The following is a 22,159-nucleotide window of genomic DNA, read 5'->3' as shown; positions in this document are numbered from 1 at the left end:
CCATGCATATTGATATGTATGTTCCATAAGAAAACAAATTGCAATTTTTACTTCAATTTTTCTATAAAATTGTTCCGATTCACCAAACCAATTCTTATCTCTTTCTGAAACAATAAATAAAAAGAATAAGAAAAAAAATACTGAAATTCTTAATTTTTCCAAAATTTATCTCATTGAAAAAAAATTAAGTATGGGTTTAGTTGGTTAAATTCAGAAAGTTAATAAAATAACTAGGTAACGAAGTTATTTTATTACCTAAATAAAGATATTTATAAAAATAAAAAAAAGTTGAATCATTTTACTTTCTATTCATAATTCATTTTTATATTTCTTTAAAACGAAGATGAAACAGCTCTCTTGTTCCATAATTAACTGATTGAGTGAATTCCAATGAAAACCTATGTTTATAAGAAATTATCGAATAGTCCTTACTTCATATAGAACTAAAATCCTAATGACTATAAATTACCTAAGTTTTAGAATGTCTTGTTTAAGAGACTCAGTATTTTTTGTTTTGATGGAATTCCTTTCCTTTATGGAATACCATTTTGAACTTAATTAACTATTTTCATTTTCCCTTCTTTTTATCCCCCGTCTTATCTTATATGGGGGATAGGCTTCCATACCATATATCTATATATGGAGTATACTTGATATATAAATAGATATAAATAGATTTAAATGAGAAACCCTTCTATATATTCTATATTATTAAAAAACAAGTATAAAATATATAAAGAAAAGATGTGAAAAAATTCTTGTTGTCTTATCCGTATTAGACAAAATGCAGTAAAAAATAATTCAAAATTTAAGTATCTTTCAGTATCTAAGTATAAATACTAATAAAAAGAAGAAAGAAGGATTGATTTGCAGCAATAGATGTCTTTCACATACAACTAGACAAAATTAATTTCCTTTTTGAATGGCAGTTCCAAAAACGTACTTCGATGTCAAAAAAGCGTATTCGTAAAAATATTTGGAAGAAAAAGACTTATTTTTCCATAGTACAATCTTATTTTTTAGTAAAATCAAGATCATTTTCGAGCGGCAATGAGCATCCAAAACCAAAGGGTTTTTCTGGGCAACAAACAAATAATAAGATTTTGGAATAATATGAATTGACTTATCAAAAAAGAATTCGAATTATTTAATAATTTTGATTCTTCTTTGAATGTACTTTTTTGTGTCGAATTACTCGGTACAATATTCTTAGAACAAAAACCCCCTCTTATATATACAAGAAAAAAAGTTTTGTTTGGTATACTATGTGCTAAGTATTCTTTTCCTATCAATGAACTTTTCATAATTTTCATAATAGAATCCTCATATTTTATTATGAAAATTATGAAAAGTGAGGTATTCTTACAATAGGACTTACAACTTTCACCTATCGTCTCCAAAATCATAAGGTTAGTAAATCTTATTAATAAGAGCATAAAGACTTTCATTCTAATTTTTTTAAAAAAATCCAAAAAGCCTATATATAATAAGTAGGACTCCTCCCCTAGTCCAATTCGCCCCGCCCTCCATATGGCAAGGGGGTGCCACTTCCTTATGAGCCTTCGTGACTCATAATTCCTTCCACCACATGGCCTTTTTAGGCTTGTTGATATTTAAATTAAATATAAAATGTTCTAAATACTTTTAGACCATTATATATATTTTTTAACATCTCCAATAACTTTTTCACCTATTTAGATACATTATAACTGAGCACTTTTCCTGCCCTCTCAGACTATTAGTGTTTTCAACCGTCAGATAATCGGCTTGGTGCATTTTTGGCCATTGGATTTCCTCTTAATCCCGCTTTGACTCGCTACATTCGCTACAATTGAGAGGTTTCCGCTATTCTGGTGACAATTTTGGGTGCCTGGTGTAAAATTGGGCAAAATGGGCTTCTGCAAGTGTCCGCTTGTGCATCCTAGAAAAAATAGGAAGAAACAGGTCCTTTCTAAAGGTAGGCATTAGACCAGAGTTTCGTGAGCCGGAGAAGATCGATAAAGCTTAGAACTTGCTCGTTTGCAGGAGGAGGCGGACTGGACCACGGCTGAAACTGCCAGGCACGGACTAAAAGCTTTTATCAAGGATTCCCGAGTCAAACGACTACCATCTATAGCATAGAGCTGGAAGCTGCACTATGTACAAGAAGACTGGATGTGAACACGGGCGGACTACACCCCTCACTTTCCGCGCTCGCCGTCGTCTTTCCGCGCTAGATTCGTTTCGGTACTGATCTAACTTCACTGCAAATCTTCGATTCTGCTGCGACCCTTGACTGCATCTTCTTCAACCTCGACTCCCTGCAACCCTCCCAGCGACGTCGTCTCGCCGCCCTTGGCCTCACCATCATCTGATGTAGGGGAGTGATACCGCCACCTCCATCTCCCCTTTCCCTGCCTCTGAACCCAACTGAGAAGAAACTCATCTCTTCCCCTCTCCCAGGGCATCCTCTCTTACCCTCCTGTGGCTCCTCGTCCTCCTCCCATGGCCACCAAATTCTGCAAGGATTTTTTATTCATGTTGTTCTTTGTCACCAGGTCACCAGCAAGGTCTTAGTCCATGATTTGTTCGTCTCGCGCTAGAGGTGGGAATGATGTTTCATCGCGGATTGCACAAATAAATGTCATGTCTTCACTCAGATTGGTCTGGATTTGTGCAGATGGTGGAGGTGGAGAAGAAGTCTGAGCGAGGGCTCAAGGAGGTGGAGGAAGAGATGGTGGCCGGCACCGCTCCTTCGGCCAGGAAAATGCGAGCACTCCGGTTCGTGCATATCGACTCAATCGCGGGGTTGGTGAGTCACTGTTGCCCAAAACCAAGCGGTGGATGGCGCTCACGAGCAAAAGCAATCACATCATTATCTTCAGGGCTAAGATCAACGTGCTCCTGCCCTTTAGGCCCTTTGCCATCACGCTCCACTACCTCTCCAGAAATCACAATAATCACACTTATAAATTAATTTTCCGTATTCATCAGAATTGTACAGTATTACTTGCCCTTTTATGTTTAATTATTTTTCCTATTTAGTGTTACTTTTGAATCTTTCATAGCACAAGCATCCGTTTCTTCTTATAAATTACATGTCACGTTTAGTCGCAGGAGCAAGACTGACATGTAGTGCCTTCTATATCCTCAATTTTCTATCTTCAAATGGTTCATATTAAGCAGATGTACTCAAACATGTAATTATATTTTCCCAGCAATTGTGCTTTATGCTAACATAATTTGAAATGAATCCCTGTGTTCTAGGAGGACAAATTCGAGCTCCATATTACTTGGTCTGCTGCTTCTTCTGGGTTGTTTTCTACCTTCCAGTAGATTCTGTGAAGCTCCAATGGCTAACAAACAGGTTAGTGCTCATGCACTATTATGCCTCAAGTTAATTATCTTGCGACGCAATTTCATATTTTATGGTCTGATTGCTCTGGGTGGAACTGACCGCTCTACTGCAGTGTGATTCCTCTAGATGGAACTGACCGCTCTACTGCAGTGTTGTAAAAGGAGATGTCTTGCACTACTGCTGCTTGGTAGACGTGAACGACTACATTAGGAGTTTGCTGCATGGTTGGAGGTCAGCTCAGCTTTTCTATCTGCTTAACTTTTGCAGATATAAAAACTTAGGTAGTCTTGAAGCTGAAATTTAGTTGATTGAAAGTTAAGAGATTCAGAGTAAGAGACTTTTTTTTGCACTCAGGGGACGAGCACGGTAACATGTCTTCTCACTCCAATATTTGAGACTGAATTTGATAAAATTAGGCACTGCAAATAAAATTAAAATTATTGGCAAAATACACTCATGGACAATTTTAAAGAAAACAAAAGTGCGTAATTTTCGTCTGCTTTGTGTTGAAGTCCTCTTGTATAGGGCATTTGAGGTTCTGTTTAGTGCATAATTTGGCGAATCTTTTGCAGCAAACACTCATTTATTTGCTTTGCCATGAAATTTCCTACATATGACCGTCCTGTTCTATCCAGGTGCCATAATTTTAGGTTTGACATCTAATAAGTTAACTTCAAATTTGAATGCCATGTATAGCATTTTGAGAATTGGAGTGACGGCATCGGTCGCTACTACTTTAGTGATCTAAAACGTCTTATATTAGTTTACAGAGGTAGTATTTGGGTTGTTATTGACATCACACATTGACTGGCGATGTTGCATGTCAGAGGGGTCTACTCATACGTGCAGTTTTCCATTGTCTCTGGTGATTCTTTTCTTTATTTCCCACCTTGCACGTTTGTTATATTCATGGGTTCACCCTTCTTTCTAATATTTTATAGTTTACTAAAATCGTAACAATTGGTGTCAAAACCTTATATTCGCTGCTATTGTAGATCAGTACCATTACCCTATTTGCAGATTTTTAGTTAAGCTATATTAGAAGAAATCATATGCTAACTTACAACCCAGCTAAAAAAAGATATTGAAAATCAAATAAAATGTAAGCCAAAAAGATGACCAATACATTGTACTATTTGGATCATGCTTCTTACATATATGTTTGATTACATTATCTATACAATTCTATAATCATCCACATTATTTTCCTTAGCTTAACATGCCATTGCATTCCATATATAACTATCTGTTATAACAACAATTATAAGGTGAACCATGTTTGCCGCGACTTGCACATTTTTAATGTTCGATGGACTAAGACCAGAGTTTTCCCGCCTGTACACACTCTATTTGCATTACATTTTTCTGTAAAATAATACTGACAACTTCATCATTGTTGATTCGAATACCATACCATGTTGATCTACACCCGGTGTGCTTTCTCTCCTATTTATGCTTTGGTTTCAGTGCTTCTAAGGCTCGCACATAATAATTGAGAAAAGTAGCACAGTGTTTTTTTGGCTATTTGCTATCAATGGCATGTTGCAGTTTACCATGGACCATGCTAAACGTGCACCTATCCAAGGAATACTGTACTTTATGGGATTTCTCATATATTTGTAGATTTATTGTATTTTCTTTGAGTTGGATTGTAGATTTGTTGTTGTGTTGTCAGAATAGACAATGCATGAATTCGGTAACTGATTTTATAGCTGCAGTCTCCTAAGCACAATTATTGGTGCTTTATTTTATAATCTTCAGTTTTCTTTTGTCGTTAAATACCATACAGCTTCGTTTTGTTACTAACTTTAATCCAATCATATATTTACATCAATTACTATTATTTTAATGACAAAATAGACGGGCGCAGCAACGCGCGCCATCATTATCTAGTATATAATAAGGTCGTCCACTATGTATGCCAAAACCGGTGTCAAGACAACTGCCCTGCACTGGCGAGCCGATGCAGGGGAAAAAAATCAGGGAACCGGACTCCGGAGCACCTAGTTGCTTCAATGCCCATTTCCTTCATGCCATAAAGTTTTCAGTATTTTACTGTTTGGCTGCTCGGATGTGTGGACCAAAGTTGGTTGCACAAACTGTTGAAGCGGTGCCAAATAATTTTCTAATTGCATCGCTGATGAGATGACAACATTTTTTAGGTACTAGGTAGAAACTGTGACAGTCTTAATCCCATCCAGAATAACATAGCACAGTGACAGTGTCTGAATCACATCTAACAAATGATTTGTAACAACGAAAGTGGGGCTAACCTTCTCTGCACATGCCAGAAACTTCCTCCCATTATCCACAGATCCAAACGCAACTAACTTCACGCATGAAGATTGATGGTGACAAATAGCAGGCAGATCTTTAGCCACCCCGCTCCATTCGTTGCGACTGATGGTTCTAGGTAGCTACAAGAGGAAGAAATGACTCAAATCGACCGCCGGGTTAAGATCCTTCATTCCAAATTATAACTCGAGAGAGAGAAGAGAGGCATACCCGGATGGTGAAAGATTCGTCAACGTAGGAGGAACTGCTGGAGAGGTCGGTGAAGAAGACCATGGTGACCGCGGCGGTCGAATGCAAGACGGCGAGAGCTGTTGGGGAACATTGCATGGAAAACAAAAAAAAATTATACGAACACGCAAGATCTATCCATGGAGATGCATATCTACGAGAGGGGGAGAGCATCTACATACCCTTGTAGATCGCTAAGTGGAAGCATTTATCACGCGGTTGATGCAGTCGTACTCCTCATGATCCGATCACGATCCAGCCGATCTAGTGCTGAACGGACGACACCTCCGAGTTTTGCACACGTGTGGCTTGATGACGCCTCCTCCTTGATTCAGCAAGCGGGAGAGAAGAAGTAGATGGGATCACAACCAACACGACGGCGTGGTGGTGATGGTGGTGGTGGAGCATCGACAGCGCTTCGCTAAGCGTCGCCGGGATGAGGCGGTGGAACTACGGAGTACGGGAGAGAGAGGGGCGCCAAGGGCTTGGTGTATCCTCTTGGGGCGCCCCCTCCCCTCTATATATAGGTGGAGGGTCGTGGAAAATAGCCCCTCCAAGCCCTAGGGCACAGCTAAGGGGGAGAGGACTTGGACTCGAAGTCCAATCCCTATTCCTACTAGGACTCCTTCCTTGTTTCGCCTTCCCTAGCCACATGGGCTTTTTAGGACTTGGTGCGCCTAGCCCGATAAGGCTAGGGCGCCTCCCCGCAGCCCATGCTAGCCCTTAGGTCGTGGTGGACCCACATGTGAACTTCCGGACTCCTCTGGAATCCTCCAGAACCTTCTGGAATCTTCTCGGTACAATACCGAAAAATTGCACCTTTTTTCGGAACCCAAAATATGACTTCCCATATATAAATTTGTACCTCTTGACCATTCCGAGACTCCTCATGACGTCCGGGATCTCATCCGGGACTCCAAACAACATTTGGTTACCACTCATCAAATATCCCAATACTACTCTAGCGTCAACGAACGTTAAGCGTGCGACCCTGCGGGTTTGGGAATTATGTAGTCATGACCGAGACAACTCTCCAGTCAATAACCAATAGCGGGACCTAGATGCCCATATTGATTCCTACATATTCCACGAAGATCTTTTATCGGTTGAACCTTTATGACAACATACGTAATTCCCTTTGTCTGTCGGTATGTTACTTGCCCGAGATTCGATCATCGCTATCACTATTACCTAGTTCAATCTCGTTACCGGCAAGTCTCTTTACTCGTTCCGTAATACATCATCTTGCAACTAACTCCTTAGTCACTTTGCTTGCAAGCTTCTTGTGATATGTATTACCGAGAGGGCCCAGAGATACCTCTCCGATACACGGAGTGACAAATCCCAATCTCGAGTCACACCAACTCAACAGACACCTTCGGAGATACCTGTAGAGCATCTTTATGATCACCCAGTTACGTTGTGACGTTTGATAGCACACAAGGTATTCCTCCGGCATCTGGGAGTTGCATGATCTCATGTCCGAAGGAACATGTATTTGATATTAAGAAAGCAGTAGCAATAAACTAAACGATCATATGCTAAGCTAATGGATGGGTCTTTTCCATCACATCATTCTCCTATGATGTGATCCTGTTATCAAATGAAAACTCATGTCTATGGTTAGGAAACCCTAACCATCTTTGATCAACGAGCTAGTCTAGTAGAGGCTCACTAGGGACACGGTATTTGTTTATGTATCCACACATGTATTTAAGTTTCCGGTCAATACAATTCTAGCATGAATAATAAACCTTTATCATGATTAAGGAAATATATTAATAACCATTTTATTATTGCCTCTAGGGCATATTTCCATCAGTCTCCCACTTGCACTAGAGTCAATAATCTAGTTCACATCGTCATGTGATTAACACCCAAAGTTCACATCGCCATGTGACTAACACCCAAAGAGTTTACTAGAGTCAATAATCTAGTTCACATCGCCATGTGATTAACACCCAAAGGTTTTAATAGAGTGTGATCATGTTTTCCATGTGAGAGAGGTTTTAGTCAACGGGTCTGCAACATTCAGATTCGTGTGTACTTTGCAAATGTCTATGTCTACAATGCTCTGCATAGAGCTACTCTAGCTAACTGTTCCCATGTTCAATATGTATCTGGATTGAGACTCAGAGTCATCTGGATCAGTGTTAAAGCTTGCATCAATGCAACCCTTTACGACGAACTCTTTATCACCTCCATAACCGAGAAACATTTCCTTAGTCCTCTTAGGTAACTAAGGATAATTTTGACCGATGTCCAGTGATCCACTCCTGGATCACTATCGTACCCCCTTGCCAAACTCATGGCAAGGCACACAACTGGTCTGGTACACAACATGACATACTTTATAGAACCTATGGCTAAGGCACAGGGAATGGCTTTCATTCTCTCTCTATCTTCTGTCGTGGTCGGGCTTTGAGTCTTACTTAACTTCACACCTTGCAACACAGGCAAGAACCCTTTCTTTGACTGATCCATTTTGAACTTCTTCAAAATTTTGCCAAGGTATGTGCTTTGTGAAAGTCCTATTAAGCATCTCGATCTATCCCTATAGATCTTGATGCCCAATATGTAAGTAGCTTCATCAAGGTTTTTCATTGAAAAAATTCTTATTCAATTATCCTTTTATGCCATCCAGAAATTCTATATCATTTCCAATCAACAATATGTCATTCACATATAATATCAGAAATGCGACAGAGCTCCCACTCACTTTCTTGTAAATACAGGCTTCACCGTAAGTCTGTATAAAACCGTATGCTTTGATCACCTCATCAAAGCGTATATTGCAACTCCGAGATGCTTGCAGCAGTCCATAGATGGATCGCTCGAGCTTGCACACTTTGTTAGCACCTTTTGATCGACAAAAAACTTCTGGTTGCATCAGATACAACTCTTCTTTAAGAAACCCGTTAAGGAATGCCGGTTTGACATCCATTTGCCAGATTTCATAATCATAAAATGCGGCAATTGCTAACATGATTCGGACAGACTTAAGCATCGCTACGGGTGAGAAGGTCTCATCTTAGTCAACCCCTTGAACTTGTCGAAAACCTTTCACGACAAGTTGAGCTTTATAAATAGTGATATTACCATCAACGTCCATCTTCCTCTTGAAGATCCATTTATTTCAATGGCCTGCCAATCATGGGGCAAGTCCACCAAAGTCCACCCTTTGTTCTCATACATGGATCCTATCTCAGATTTCATGGCCTCAAGCCATGTGTCGGAATCTGGGCTCATCATAGCTTCTTTATAGTTCATAGGTTTGCCGTTATCTAACAACATGACTTCCAGGACAGTATTACCACTCTGGTGCGGAACGTGTTCTGGTTGACCTACGAAGTTCAGTAGTCACTTGATCTGAAGTTTCATGATCATCATCATTAGCTTCCTCTCTAGTTGGTGCAGGCATCACGGAAACACTTTTCCCTGGTGAGCTACTTTCCAATTCGAGAGAAGGTACAACTACCTCATCAAGTTCTACTTTCCTCCCACTCACTTCTTTCGAGAGAAACTCCTTCTCTAGAAAGGACCCATTCTTGGCAACAAAGATCTTGCCTTCGGATATGTGGTAGAAGGTGTACCCAATAGTTTCTTTAGGGTATCCTATGAAGACACACATCTCCGATTTGGGTTCAAGCTTATCAGGCTAAAGCCTTTTCACATCCTTCTTATCCACCAAGTATTTGGGCAGTTCCGCTTCCAGTGACCATTTCACTTGCAGTAGAAGCACTCAGTTTCAGGATTGGGTCCAGCTTTGGGCTTCTTCACGGCAGCGGCAACTTGCTTGCCATTCTTCTTAAAGTTCCCTTTCTTTCCCTTGCCCTTTTTCTTGAAACTAGTGGTCTTGTGAACCATCAATAGTTGATGCTCCTTCTTGATTTCTACCTTCGCTGGTTTCAGCATCGTGAAGAGCTCGGGAATCGTTTTCGTCATCCCTGGCATATTATAGTTCATCACGAAGCTCTAGTAGCTTGGTGATAGTGACTGGAGAATTCTATCAATCACTATCTTATCTGGAAGATTAACTCCCACTTGATTCAAGTGATTGTAGTACCCAGACATTCTGAGCACATGCTCACTAGCTGAGCTATTCTCCTCCATCTTGTAGGCAAAGTACTTGTTAGAGGTCTCATAACTCTCAACGCGGGCATGAGCCTGAAGTACCAATTTTAGCTCTTGGAACATCTCATATGTTCCATGGCATTCAAAACATCTTTGGAGCCCTCATTCTAAGCCGTAAAGCATGGCGCACTAGACTATCAAGTAGACATCTGATCGAGCTTTGCCAAACGTTCATAACGTCTGCATCAGCTCCTACAACAGGTCTGTCACCTAGCGGTGCATCAAGGACATAATTAAAAACACCTCCGGTCGAACAGAAGGCCGTTTCCTCCGTACTGCGGTACGCCAGACCCTGTTTCGGTTGTTCCGTCCAAGCCGGTTGGCTCCTGATGAACATGGCACATTCCATTGCCTCCCGATGAACACAACGCAGTTTCTCCGTTCCGACCCAGCCGATTGGCTTCCGATGAATAGGACGCCGTTTGTTGCCGTCCGTTGCCTCTCCATGTACACGAGCCCTGGCCGTACGTATGTGTGGGTATGCGTTTGAGACCCCGCCCATATGTACGTACGTGCCCATATTTTTTGGCATCTGGTTGTACGTACGTGTACACGGTTTTGACTGGACTCCCCGAACTGCTACATCGGGGGCTCTACTACTGCACGTGCCACTGCTTGCTCGGCCACGGTTCATCATTGCAGAGAGATCGATCAACCAGTATGTACGTACACGTTCGCGACCAGACAGACAACCCTATGTACGGTTCAACCGAGTGGGTCCCAACTGTCAGGTGCTACCTCTTGAGCTTGCGTTGGTTTTTCCCTTGAAGAGGAAAGGGTGATGCAACAAAGTAGCATAAGTATTTCCCTTAGTTTTGAGAACCAAGGTATCAATCCAGTAGGAGACAACGCAACAAGCCACCGAATACCTGCACGAACAAACACCAACTTGCAACCAACGCGACAAAGGGGTTGTCAATCCCTTCACGGTTATTCGCAAAGTGAGATCTGATAGAGATGGATAAACGGTAAAGTAATATTTTTGGTTTATGGAATGGAAAGTAAAGATTGCAAAGGAAGTAAATAGGAAACTAGAATTGTAGATTGGAAACTTATATGATGGAAAATAGACCCGGGGCCATAGGTTTCACTAGAGGCTTCTCTCCAGATAGAAATTATTATGGTGGGTGAACAAATTACTGCCGAGCAATTGATAGAAAAGTGCAAAGTTATGATGATATCTAAGGAAAAGATCATGAATATAGGCATCACATCCATGTCAAGTAGACCAAAATGATTCTGCATCTACTACTATTACTCCACACATCGACCGCTATCCAGCATGCATCTAGAGTATTAAGTTCATAAAGAACGGAGTAACGCATTAAGCAAGATGACATGATGTAGAGGAATTAACTCAAGCAATATGATGAAAACCCCATCTTTTTATCCTTGATGGCAACAATACAATACATGCCTTGCTGCCCCTGCTGTCACTGGGAAAGGATACCGCAAGATTGAACCCAAAGCTAAGCACTTCTCCCATTGCAAGAAAAACCAATCTAGTTGGCCAAACCAAATCAATAGTTCGAAGAGACTTGCAAAGATATCAAATCATGCATATAAGAATTCAGAGGAGATTCAAATAATATTCATACATAAGCTGATCATAAATCCACAATTCATCGGATCTCGGCAAACACACCGCAAAAGAGTATTACATCGAATAGATCTCAAAGAACATCGTGGAGAACTTTGTATTGAGAATCAAAGAGAGAGGAGAAGCCATCTAGCTACTAGCTATTGACCCGTAGGTCTGAAGTAAACTGCTCACGCTTCATCGGAGAGGCAATGGTGTTGATGTAGAAGCCCTACATGATCGAATCCCCCTCCGGCAGGATGCCAGAAAAGGCCCCAAGATGGGATCTCACGGGTACAGAAGGTTGCGGCGGTGGAAAAGTATATATAGGAGGAAGATCTAGGTTAGGGGGTCTATGAGGGGCCCCAAGGTTGGGGGGGCGCCCTACCCCCCTGGGCGCGCCCTCCACCCTTGTGGTCGCCTCGTGGTTCTTCTGACTTGCACTCCAACTCTCCTGGGTGTCTTCTGGTCCAAGAAAAATCATCACGAAAGTTTTATTCCATTTGAACTCCGTTTGGTATTCATTTTCTGCGAAACTCTAAACCAAGGAAAAAACAGAAACTGGCACTGGGCTCTAGGTTAATAGGTTAGTCCCAAAAATCATATAAAATAGCATATTAATGCATATAAAACATCCAAAACAGATAATATAATAGCATGGAACAATCAAAAATTATAGATACATTGGAGACGTATCATCAGGGAGGATAAGGACACACTTCCTTGCATGCGAAGATATAACTAGTGGTCCCAGCTGTCTGGGGGAGGATCATTTTTTTGCCCGTAATATGAACGCACTTCCTTGCGTGCGAAGATGTAGCTGGTGGGTCCCAGCTGTCAGGGGGGAACGTTTTTTTTGGCAAAATACAGAGTCCCTTCCGGTGGGTCCCTGCTGTCAGGTGGAGGAATAATTTTTTTACGTGTAATAAGGAGGCACTTCCTTGCTGCGGCCGTGGACCCAGCTGTCAGCCTCTCCACGTACAGTCCTCTTTCGATGGAAATCGTTCCTTGACCACATTGACCATGCCGCGTCGAGAGAACCAAGGCGGTGGATGGCAGCGAGGCCTAGGAAGGGGACGATGCAGAGCCGTGGAAGACGTGGCAGTGGATGCCTACACGGAAAGGAGTACGAGGGTTGACTGGTTCAACTGCGGTGTGAGGCTGTCGTCGTTGTAGAATAACAGGGTGTAGGATCGAAAGTATGTCTAGAGGGGGGGTGATTAGACTACTGGACCAAATGAAAATCTAGCCTTTTCCCAATTTTAAGTTTTGGCAGATTTTAGCAACTTAGCACAAGTCAACTAATCAACCTACACATGCAAATCTAAGAGTATAGCAGCGGAATGTAAATCATTGCATGTGAAGGTAAAGGGAGGAGTTTGGAGGGAGCAACCGCAATGTAGACACGAAGATTTTTCCCGTGGTTCCGTTAGGTGGTGCTATCGTACATCCACATTGATGGAGACTTCAACCCACGAAGGGTAACGGTTGCGCAAGTCCATGGAGGGCTCCACCCACGAAGGGTCCACGAAGAAGCAACCTTGTCTATCCCACCATGGCCATCGCCCATGAAGGACTTGCCTCACTAGGGTAGATCTTCACGAAGTAAGCGATCTCCTTGCCCGTACAAACTCCTTGGTTCAACTCCACAATCTTGACGGAGGCTTCCAAGTGACACCTAACCAATCTAGGAGACACCACTCTCCAAAAGGTAATAGATGGTGTGTTGATGATGAACTCCTTGCTCCTGTGCTTCAAATGATAGTCTCCCCAACACTCAACTCTCTCTCACAGATTTGGATTTGGTGGAAAGATGATTTGAGTGGAAAGCAACTTGGGGAAGGCTAGAGATCAAGATTCTTGTGGTTGGATTGGAATATCTTGGTCTGAACACATGAGTAGGTGGTTCTCTCTTAGAAAATGAATGCTGGAAGTGTAGGCACGTTCTGATGGCTCTCTCCATGAATGAAGAGTGGGTGGAGGGGTATATATAGCCTCCACACAAAATCTAACCGTTACACACAATTCACCAAACTCGGTGGGACCGAATCATGAAACTCGGTCAGACCGATTTAGTTCAAAATGTGAACGTTAGGCTTTTCAGTGGGACCGACATGTCAACTCGGTGGGACCGATTTCATTAGGGTTAGGGCATAACGTAATCTCGGTGAGACCGACCACATAAACTTGGTGAGACCAATTTCTGTAATCGACAAACAGAGAGTTGGTCGCGCAAACTCGGTGGGACCGAATCGCTCATTTCGGTGAGACCTAAATGTTACGAAAGGGAAACAGAGAGTTTGCATTGCGAAATCGGTGGGACCGATCGCTCATCTCGGTTAGACCGAAACGTTATGAAGGGAAACAGAGAGTTTGCAATCCCATCTCGATAAGACCGAGATCCCTATCGGTGAGATCGAACTGATTATGGTTTCTGGCAGTGGCTATGTCAAATGAACTCGGTGGCGCCGGATAGATCAAATCGGTGGGGCCGAGTTTGACTTTTGGTTTGGGACATATGTGGAAATGAGAAAGTGGTTGGGGGCTTTTGGAGCATATCACTAAACATTTTGAGCAAGCAAGCCATTAAGCAACACATCATCCCCTTTTAATAGTATTGGCTTTTCCTATGGACTCAATGTGATCTTGGATCACTAAATGAAAAGGGTAGAGTCTTGAGCTTGAGCCAATATGTGTCCTTAGCATTTTGAGGGGTCCACATTCCTAGTCCATGCCATGCCAATCATTGAACTTTCTAAAATGATCATCTTGAAAGAGCATTAGTTCAATGAGCTGTATGTTGTTAGGAATTACCAGAACCAGCCAGGGATAGTTGCACTTTCAATCTCCCCCTTTTTGGTAATTGATGACAACATATAGATCAAAGCTTCAACAAATAATAATAAGATTGAAATACATCTTCGCTTTGAGAAGTATGTGATAAGCAAGAGATCCCCCTAAATTTGTGCATTATTTAAAATTTGCTTTTGAATGCAAATGCACAATCGATTAGGATCATGGGTTACTCTTCCATGTCACATACATCTTGCTGGAGCGCTCAAAATGATAGAAAGTAAAATATGCACTCATCACCAAGGCAAAGTGAATGATCATGTAAGAGAGATAAGAGATAACATCATTCAAGCATAAGCATTAAGGTAGGGTATGATCAAACACATGATCATACAAGTATCTCACACACATAAACATTGAGTATCAAGCAAGCACACAAAGAAGTATCAACCAAATGACAAAGAAGACAAAAAGAAGCAAAGCTCTCTCTCGAAGCCTATGATCTATACACTTTCTCCCCCTTTGGCAACAAGTTACCAAAAAGCTTGAAAATGCATAGTGCTATGCCTCTCTCTAGGCTTGATCTTCGGGAGGAGGCGTTGAGAGGACTCTAAGGATGAATGCATCTGTGGAAGTTGTTGGAGCTGGTGGAGTGGCAACTGGAGGTGGCACTGATGTTGTGGCTGCAGGTGCTGATGTAGTTGCTCTTGTGTCAGCCATTGGTACCGTAGCAGATCTCTGACCTCTTGGCACTCTTTGAAAGGCATATGTGGTAGCCTGCCATTTCCTCTCCTCAGCTTCTTCCTGGAGCTGCTCAACTGTTGTCTGCATCTCTGTCACCTTCAAATCAAGATCATAAAATTTAGTCTCAATGATCCTTTCCGGGCTCTCTTGGTTCTGAGTCAGGGTGGCCAAGCCCTTCTCAATCCTCACGGTGGCTTGAATCAGATATCCAAGTTGATCTTGCTTGGTCTTTAGAAACACTTGCGATGCCTCTTCAGCACTTGGCATCTTTGCAGCTTTCTCAGCCTTAGCTTTCTCTCTCTCTTCTCTTGTGCCTTTACAGATGTGGGGTCATCTTCATTCATGACGACAGTGTTGTCCTCAAAATCTGGCCTCAAGGATAGATGTTCCTTGTCCAAAAGATATGTGCATGTGCCCATTTTAGAGTTGATGAGCATTTGAATGTGTGGAGCATACCCACATGACCTCTTATGATCTGCAGCTGTCCTCTTAATTGTCTCAAAAATCAGACTCATGACTTTGAACTTTTGGGGCACATCAAACAACTACAGCAAGTTGATGGAGTGACCTCTGATCATTCTATGATCTCCAGACTTGGGCAACAAGGTGTGCCTCAAGATAGTATTGATTGTGGTCAAACTAGACAACAAATAGTAGACAGAGCCCATCTTGTGAGTTTCCAAGGCTTTGTCAGGAATCTCCTTATACATATTTTCCATGGAGTTGTGATCCTTCTTCTTCTTTGCATAGACATCTATGTCATCCTCTTGCTCTTTAGGGGCATTGATCAATTTTTCCCATTCATCAACTGTAGACTGGTACCTAGTACCTTCAGACATCCAGACAATTTTCCCATCAGGATAAAAATGTGCTGTGGAGTAGAATTGCATGATTAGTTCATCATTCCACTTGGTCAACTTCTTACCCACAAACTTGTCCACTCCACATAGCATGAAGCTCTCATGCACTCCTGGAAAATGGTCTTCATTGTTGTGAATGTATTTCCAATCTGCCCACTTCATATCACAAACAATTGGCTTCTTATCAAGCAAGATGGTCTCATAGAAATCCTGCTGCTCTTTCGTGTGAAACCTGTAATCCACAGCAGTCCTTCTCCTCACAGCATATGGATCGGATTGTCTCCATAATCTGAGACCTGCATCCTTTCTAATCTTCATGTTTTTTGCCACTGGATGATTGTCATCATGGTCTGGAATCTTGGGTTTGAGTTTCCTAAGCACTTGGGCTTCAGCATCTTCTTCATCAATCTCAGTTTCAGGCACTGGTGCCTTGTTCTTCTCAGCAGCTGGAATATGTCTTGTGCTCCTCTTTGGTGCAGTCTTTTGAGCTGGAGCAGAAGCTTTGGGGGATGTCTTGGGCTTAGATGGGGCAGCCCCAGACTTGATGGCATCCCCCATCAGCTTTTGAGACTTTGATGCTGGTGCATCATCCTCTTCCTCTTCTTCATCTTCATCAGATGAGTGTCTCTCAAATTCTACCATGGGATCTACTTTCTTGCACCATCTTCCTCTCTTCCTTTCCTTCTTATTCTTGCCCTCACCAGCAGCCTCTCCACCAGTTGATTTGGAAGTTTCAAGAGTGGAGGCTCTGGCCTTAGACATGGGCACTCTCTTGGCAGGTTCCTTCTTGTGCAGTCCTGGCTTAGTTGCAGCAGCAGCAACATATTCCTTTTTCAGCACCTTCTTCTTGGAGCTGACTTCTTCCTCAGCAGCAACATAATCCTCATCTTTTGAGTCAGAATTTCTCTTCCTCCTTGTCCTTGTAGCTGCTTTGGGCAAGTTGCTTGGGGTGCTCCTGCTACCCTCATCATAGCTGCTAGAGGGACTAGTGCACTCACTCACGTTCACCTGCTCTTCTGACTTGTTTTGGCTATCACTCTAGTCTGACATGTCTGACACTGCAAGCTGACAGCTGACCCTGTGAATAGTTATAGATGAGATAGAGTGGATGAGCATCAGAAAGTGCAGAGATTTTGCAAAACAAATGAGTCAAAAACTTAGTTTTAGTTTTCCACAGAAAACATTTCGGAGCTACCGATTTGTTAAACTCGGTGACACCGAAGCAACTTTTGGAGTCTAAACTAGTGAAATCGGTCAGACCGAGACACAGTTTGGTGACTCTGAGATTGCTAGGGTTTCACTGAGAGTTGAACTTGGTCGCACCGATTTGCAAGTTTTGGTCAGACCGAAAAGTGCATGTGCAATGGCCTAAGCCAAATCGGTGAGACCGATTTCCACAACTCGGTCGGTCCGAGATGAGTTCAGCAGAAACCTAACCCTAAATTTTCGAATCGAATCTAATCTAAAGGATGTTTTTGCTGGACAGGAAGATCTCATACGTGGGAGGAACATGGCATTTGCTTCGTGCTAAGAATCAGAGTAAAGAACAACACAAAGATTCGAACTCATACCCTAGTTCGGTGATGAGCTCGCTACGGCGGCAACGGCGGGGTTGAATTCCGTTGACGGCGACGAAGACTAGTGACGGGAGCTCGCTGGCAACGAGAGGACGATCCGGAGACCCAAGGCGGCAGACCAGGACACGCGCGGGCTGAGAGGTTTTGGAGGAATTTCCAAAATTTGACCCGACGGTATATATATCCTGACCCTGTCGGTGTGACCGAGTGGAACAACTCGGTGGCACCGAGATGCAGAATCGCAAGAGGTTACTACAACTCGGTCTGACCGAAAAGTTCTAATCGGTTGCACCGAGATTGAAAACCTAGATCAACTCAATGAACTCGGTCAGACCGAAAAGGATGAATCGGTCAGACCGAAATGCACAGAGAGGTTTTGGAAGTTTAAGTCTATGACGAACCGGGGACTCCGAGTGCTCCTCACACAGAGTGTTCGAATCTGACTTGATCAAACTTTGTGATGTAGCATGAATAGAGTTTGAGACGAGAAAAGCATAGATAGCTAGAGGAAGTTCTTAGGCATTCTTGTCCATCCATTTGGCAAAAGAAAAAGAACCAAACAATCAAAGCAACAAATGGATGTCCACGAATGAGAAAAATATGCAACCAACATGCTCACACAATAAAATGGCAAATGAAATATGTGACAAGGCATGCACAAACACTCTAGCATCTATCAAGCAATTGGCGATGACTAGGTCATCTATATATGAGTATATTGACTTAGGAGTCAAATGAGAACATTTGATCATAGGTCATACTCATCGTTTAAGCACAAGTGGGGTTACCACATTTACATAAAGCATTGTTGTGTTCACACCATTAGAGTTGCTTTAGCTCAATTTTTTTAGAGTAAAGCTCCCCCTAGATGTGATATCCCCCCAAAGAGGGATGAACCAACCTTGGGTTTTGTCGATGATGACTTCATGTAGATGTTGAAGATGTGGATGCTCAATGTTGATGTAGATCATTTGGAGCAATCCATTGGAGTGACTTGCACTTTCAATACCTACACGGGTTAGTCCCACAAGGAACAAACAAGGATATCCATCGACATAGAGTGAAGTTCACACAAGATGATGTCCATGAAAGCATTAGGTTACCTTGTCCCTTGTCTTACCAACAAGAGGGTTTGTGACTCCTTGAACTAGTGCAAGATGTGGAAGTTGTTTGCACTTGTCCTCGCCAAGATGATATGAGTGAAATATGTTGGCGGAGTCACCCTCAAGAACTCTATAGTTCTTCTTCTTCAGGATCCACATCATCTTGATGGGAATCCTTGGAGTTGTAGTTGTACTTGATGAAGTAGAACTTGATGTAGTCTAGGGAACCCACTTGACCAAGGCATTGGCAGCTCCTTCAAATGCATCAATCTCCTCTTGAAGCTTGTCCTTGCCTTTTTGCTTGTGCTCTTGTGGTGGAAGATCATCTTGAGCTTGTCTCCCCTTGAAAGAAGTAGGATCATACTTCTCTTGTTGAGGAACAAACTTCGTCTTGGGGTATTGATCTTCTTCCCACTCAACTCCATTGGCATTGAACTTTGATTCAAAACCAACACCTTGATTCTTACGGTGCCTTCCTTGCTTGCGTACAATTTCCTCAAATTGCTTAATTCCGGCAAGGCTCTTGTAAACACCTTTCTCTTTGGGCCTTTAGCGATGAAGCATCTTCCAATTCCTTCATTTGGTGAGTCAAATATGTCGTAGGAGTTGGTTGACACAAGTGCTAGACCGGCAACACCTTCATCTTGAGTATATTCGGAGTCGGAGTGATAACTTCTCTCGGAGTGATGGTCGGAGTCGGAGCCGGATACCCATTCAGCAACATGAGCTTGATGTCTTCGTTTTGTGTAGCTCCTTGTTGACTTGTCCTTCCTTTCTGAATCCTTGCTTCTGCGAGAGGTTCTTCATTCATAACGATCATCTCTACTCCTTCTCTCTTTTGGAGGTGATTCTTCTCTTCTAATTCTCCTTTTAGGTGAGTCTTCTCTTCTTTTGTACCGTCAAGAGCCGAGCGACGGTACGATCGACTTCATCATTGTCCATGCCGAGTACAGCTTCGGAGGCCATGGCGCGAGCTCAACTGCTGCTGAGGTTTCCGCCAGCGGCTGAGCAGATGGACGAATGGCGTGCCACCATCCAAAGCCTACTCGGTTTCACCGAAGCTGGGGGCTCACGGCGAGCTGGCCCGCCACGACCTCCCCAAGCAATAGCAATAGCTCATGCTGCTGACCGTATGGAAGGGGCCATCCCCATGGTGCAGTCCCCACCACGGCAGCCAGCGCGAGCGCAACAAAGTCAAGACCCCGACAACGTCTCGATGGCCTCTTCTGACCTCGAGTACGTCCAGGCCAACGTCAAGCCCCGAAGGATGGGCGGAGAGGAGACGCGCATGCCGTTATCGAGCAACGCCGCGACGACCCCCGCCGGACCGACGGGTGCGACGGCATCAATGTCGACGAGCATGCGCTTGGTGTTGGCGGGTTCCTAGCTTTCGAGGTTGCGGCAAAGATGTCGCGGGAAACCACGGCTACCTAAGGGATTAGGAGGCCCCTTGCTGGTTTGGCAGGGGGGCGACGCATTGCACAAAGAGCAAACGAGCGTGGGGCAGCACGGCAGAGATCACATAGGCAATTTTACCCAGGTTCGAGTCACCGTGAGACATAAAACCCTACTCCTGCTTTGGTGGATTGATGGTGGAAAGGTGGTGGTGGAGCGTAGTACACTTGCCCGGCAGGGGTTGCCTCGGGGCAGCAGCGACTACACGCGTATGGGGGTGTGAGTTATCCAATCTTCTAACCCTTTCTACGGTTGCCATGGGCCTCCTTTTATAGATCAAGGGGTAACCACAGTGGCAAAGTAGTCACTACGCACTGATAAGATAGCAAACAATGCAATCATACCTAACTCTATGGGCTGACAGGGCGCATTAAATGCACCGCTTAGTGTCACATCGTTGGTTGCCCGACAAGGCTTGCCGGGCTATCTTGCCAGCTCCGCACCTGCTTGCTTGACATGTCGCAGGACGGGTGTCATATGTGGGTTTCTCCTGTAGGAATTGGCTACCATGTGGCGAATGGCTGCCACTTAATCACTTTGGGGATAGACACCGCATTGATCAATGACGTGGGACGTGGTAGAGTGGTTGGTGAGGTGGTTCTGCCTCCGTGAGCCCCGGCACGCCCTGCTGGGGCACTTTGGTTATTTACTTCTGGGGGTGGCCTTGCCCCTTGCCGGGCTCGCCCACCCGGCAAGGGAGGCGTTTCTCTTGACGATGTCCTGCTTCTCTGGTTTGATTTTGGTCCTTCTGATCTGCATGTTGGTCCTTTGAATCTCTGGGGTTCTTATACTCTGATCTGGGCTGGTGCTTCAATCTTGTTCTCGTGCCTGTGCACAACATTTGGCAACACCAGCTCCTCCCCAGCGCCACAAGGGTAAGAAGAATGGGGAGCAATCGACTACCACGCGCCATGCCCGCCTCGAGCCATGACATGGTGTCATTCGCGTCCCCTCCCACTGAAGTCAAGGCCACGGGCGGCCCGGCGGAAAACACGCCGGGATGGCAACTCCCGGCATTGTCGCCGCAACGCCCGAGTCCCCTTTCCATATCTGGGGGAAGCTTCAAGGTGGAGCCCGGAGCACGGCCCCAAGCCCTTCTTTCCAGCATAACCAGCAGAAGCGGAAGATAAGAAGAAGAGGAATGCGAAGATGAGTGACTCCACCCTCCTCCGCCCCTTCCTTTTATAGGCGGGGCGAGGAGGGGGGTTGTGTAACACCCCGGATGTAACTTTCCATATTTGTAACTCCAACTCTTGCCATTTTCGGCTATGTGTTATGATATTCCCTCCGTGGTTGGGTTTCGTCTTCGTTTTGCATTTGGTTCATGTCATGCATTGCATATCATGTCATCATGTGCATCTCATTTGCATACGTGTTCGTCTCATGCATCCGAGCATTTTCCCCATTTGTCCGTTTTGCAATCCGACACTCCCACATGCACCGGAGCACCCCTCTTGTCTCTTTTCGTGAGCGGGTGTTAAACGTTCTCGGAATGGACCGAGTCTTGCCAAGTGGCCTTGGTACACCACCGGTAGAGCACCTGTCAAGTTTCGTTCCATTTGGAGGTCGTTTGACGCTCCAACGGTTAACCGGGTAACCACAAAGGCCTTCTATGTGTTGCAGCCAAACACCCCTCCAAACAGCCCAATAACCCATCTAAGCCTCCTCCATGCTCTCGGTCGTTTGATCACGATCGTGTGGGCGAAAAGCGCACTCCATTTGGAGTCTCCTAGCTCCCTCTACCTATAAATAGGCGATCCCCCCGGAATTTTCGCGCAGATCAACCCTAACCCCTTCCCCTTTCCGCAGCCGGACGTGTCCGGTCCGGCCGGACAAACCCGCGCCGTTGCCCGCAGCCAATCGGGCTGCGCCACTTTTCGCGCCGCCGCCTCCCCCGCCGAAGCCCGTCGGGCCCGAGGCCGGCCCCCGCGGCCCGTACGCCGCCGCCCGCGCGCGCCTCCGCCTCCTCCCGCGCCTCGCCTCCGCTCGCTGCCGCTCGGTCGCCGTCCGCCGCCGCCTCGACCCCACCGGACCGCGCCGCTGTCCTCCGCTCG

The sequence above is a fragment of the Triticum aestivum genome, chromosome 1D (assembly GCF_018294505.1).
Source record: "Triticum aestivum cultivar Chinese Spring chromosome 1D, IWGSC CS RefSeq v2.1, whole genome shotgun sequence".
Classification (NCBI taxonomy): Eukaryota; Viridiplantae; Streptophyta; class Magnoliopsida; order Poales; family Poaceae; genus Triticum; species Triticum aestivum.
The sequence above is the reverse complement of the archived record's forward strand: the minus strand, read 5'-3'. Positions refer to the sequence as shown.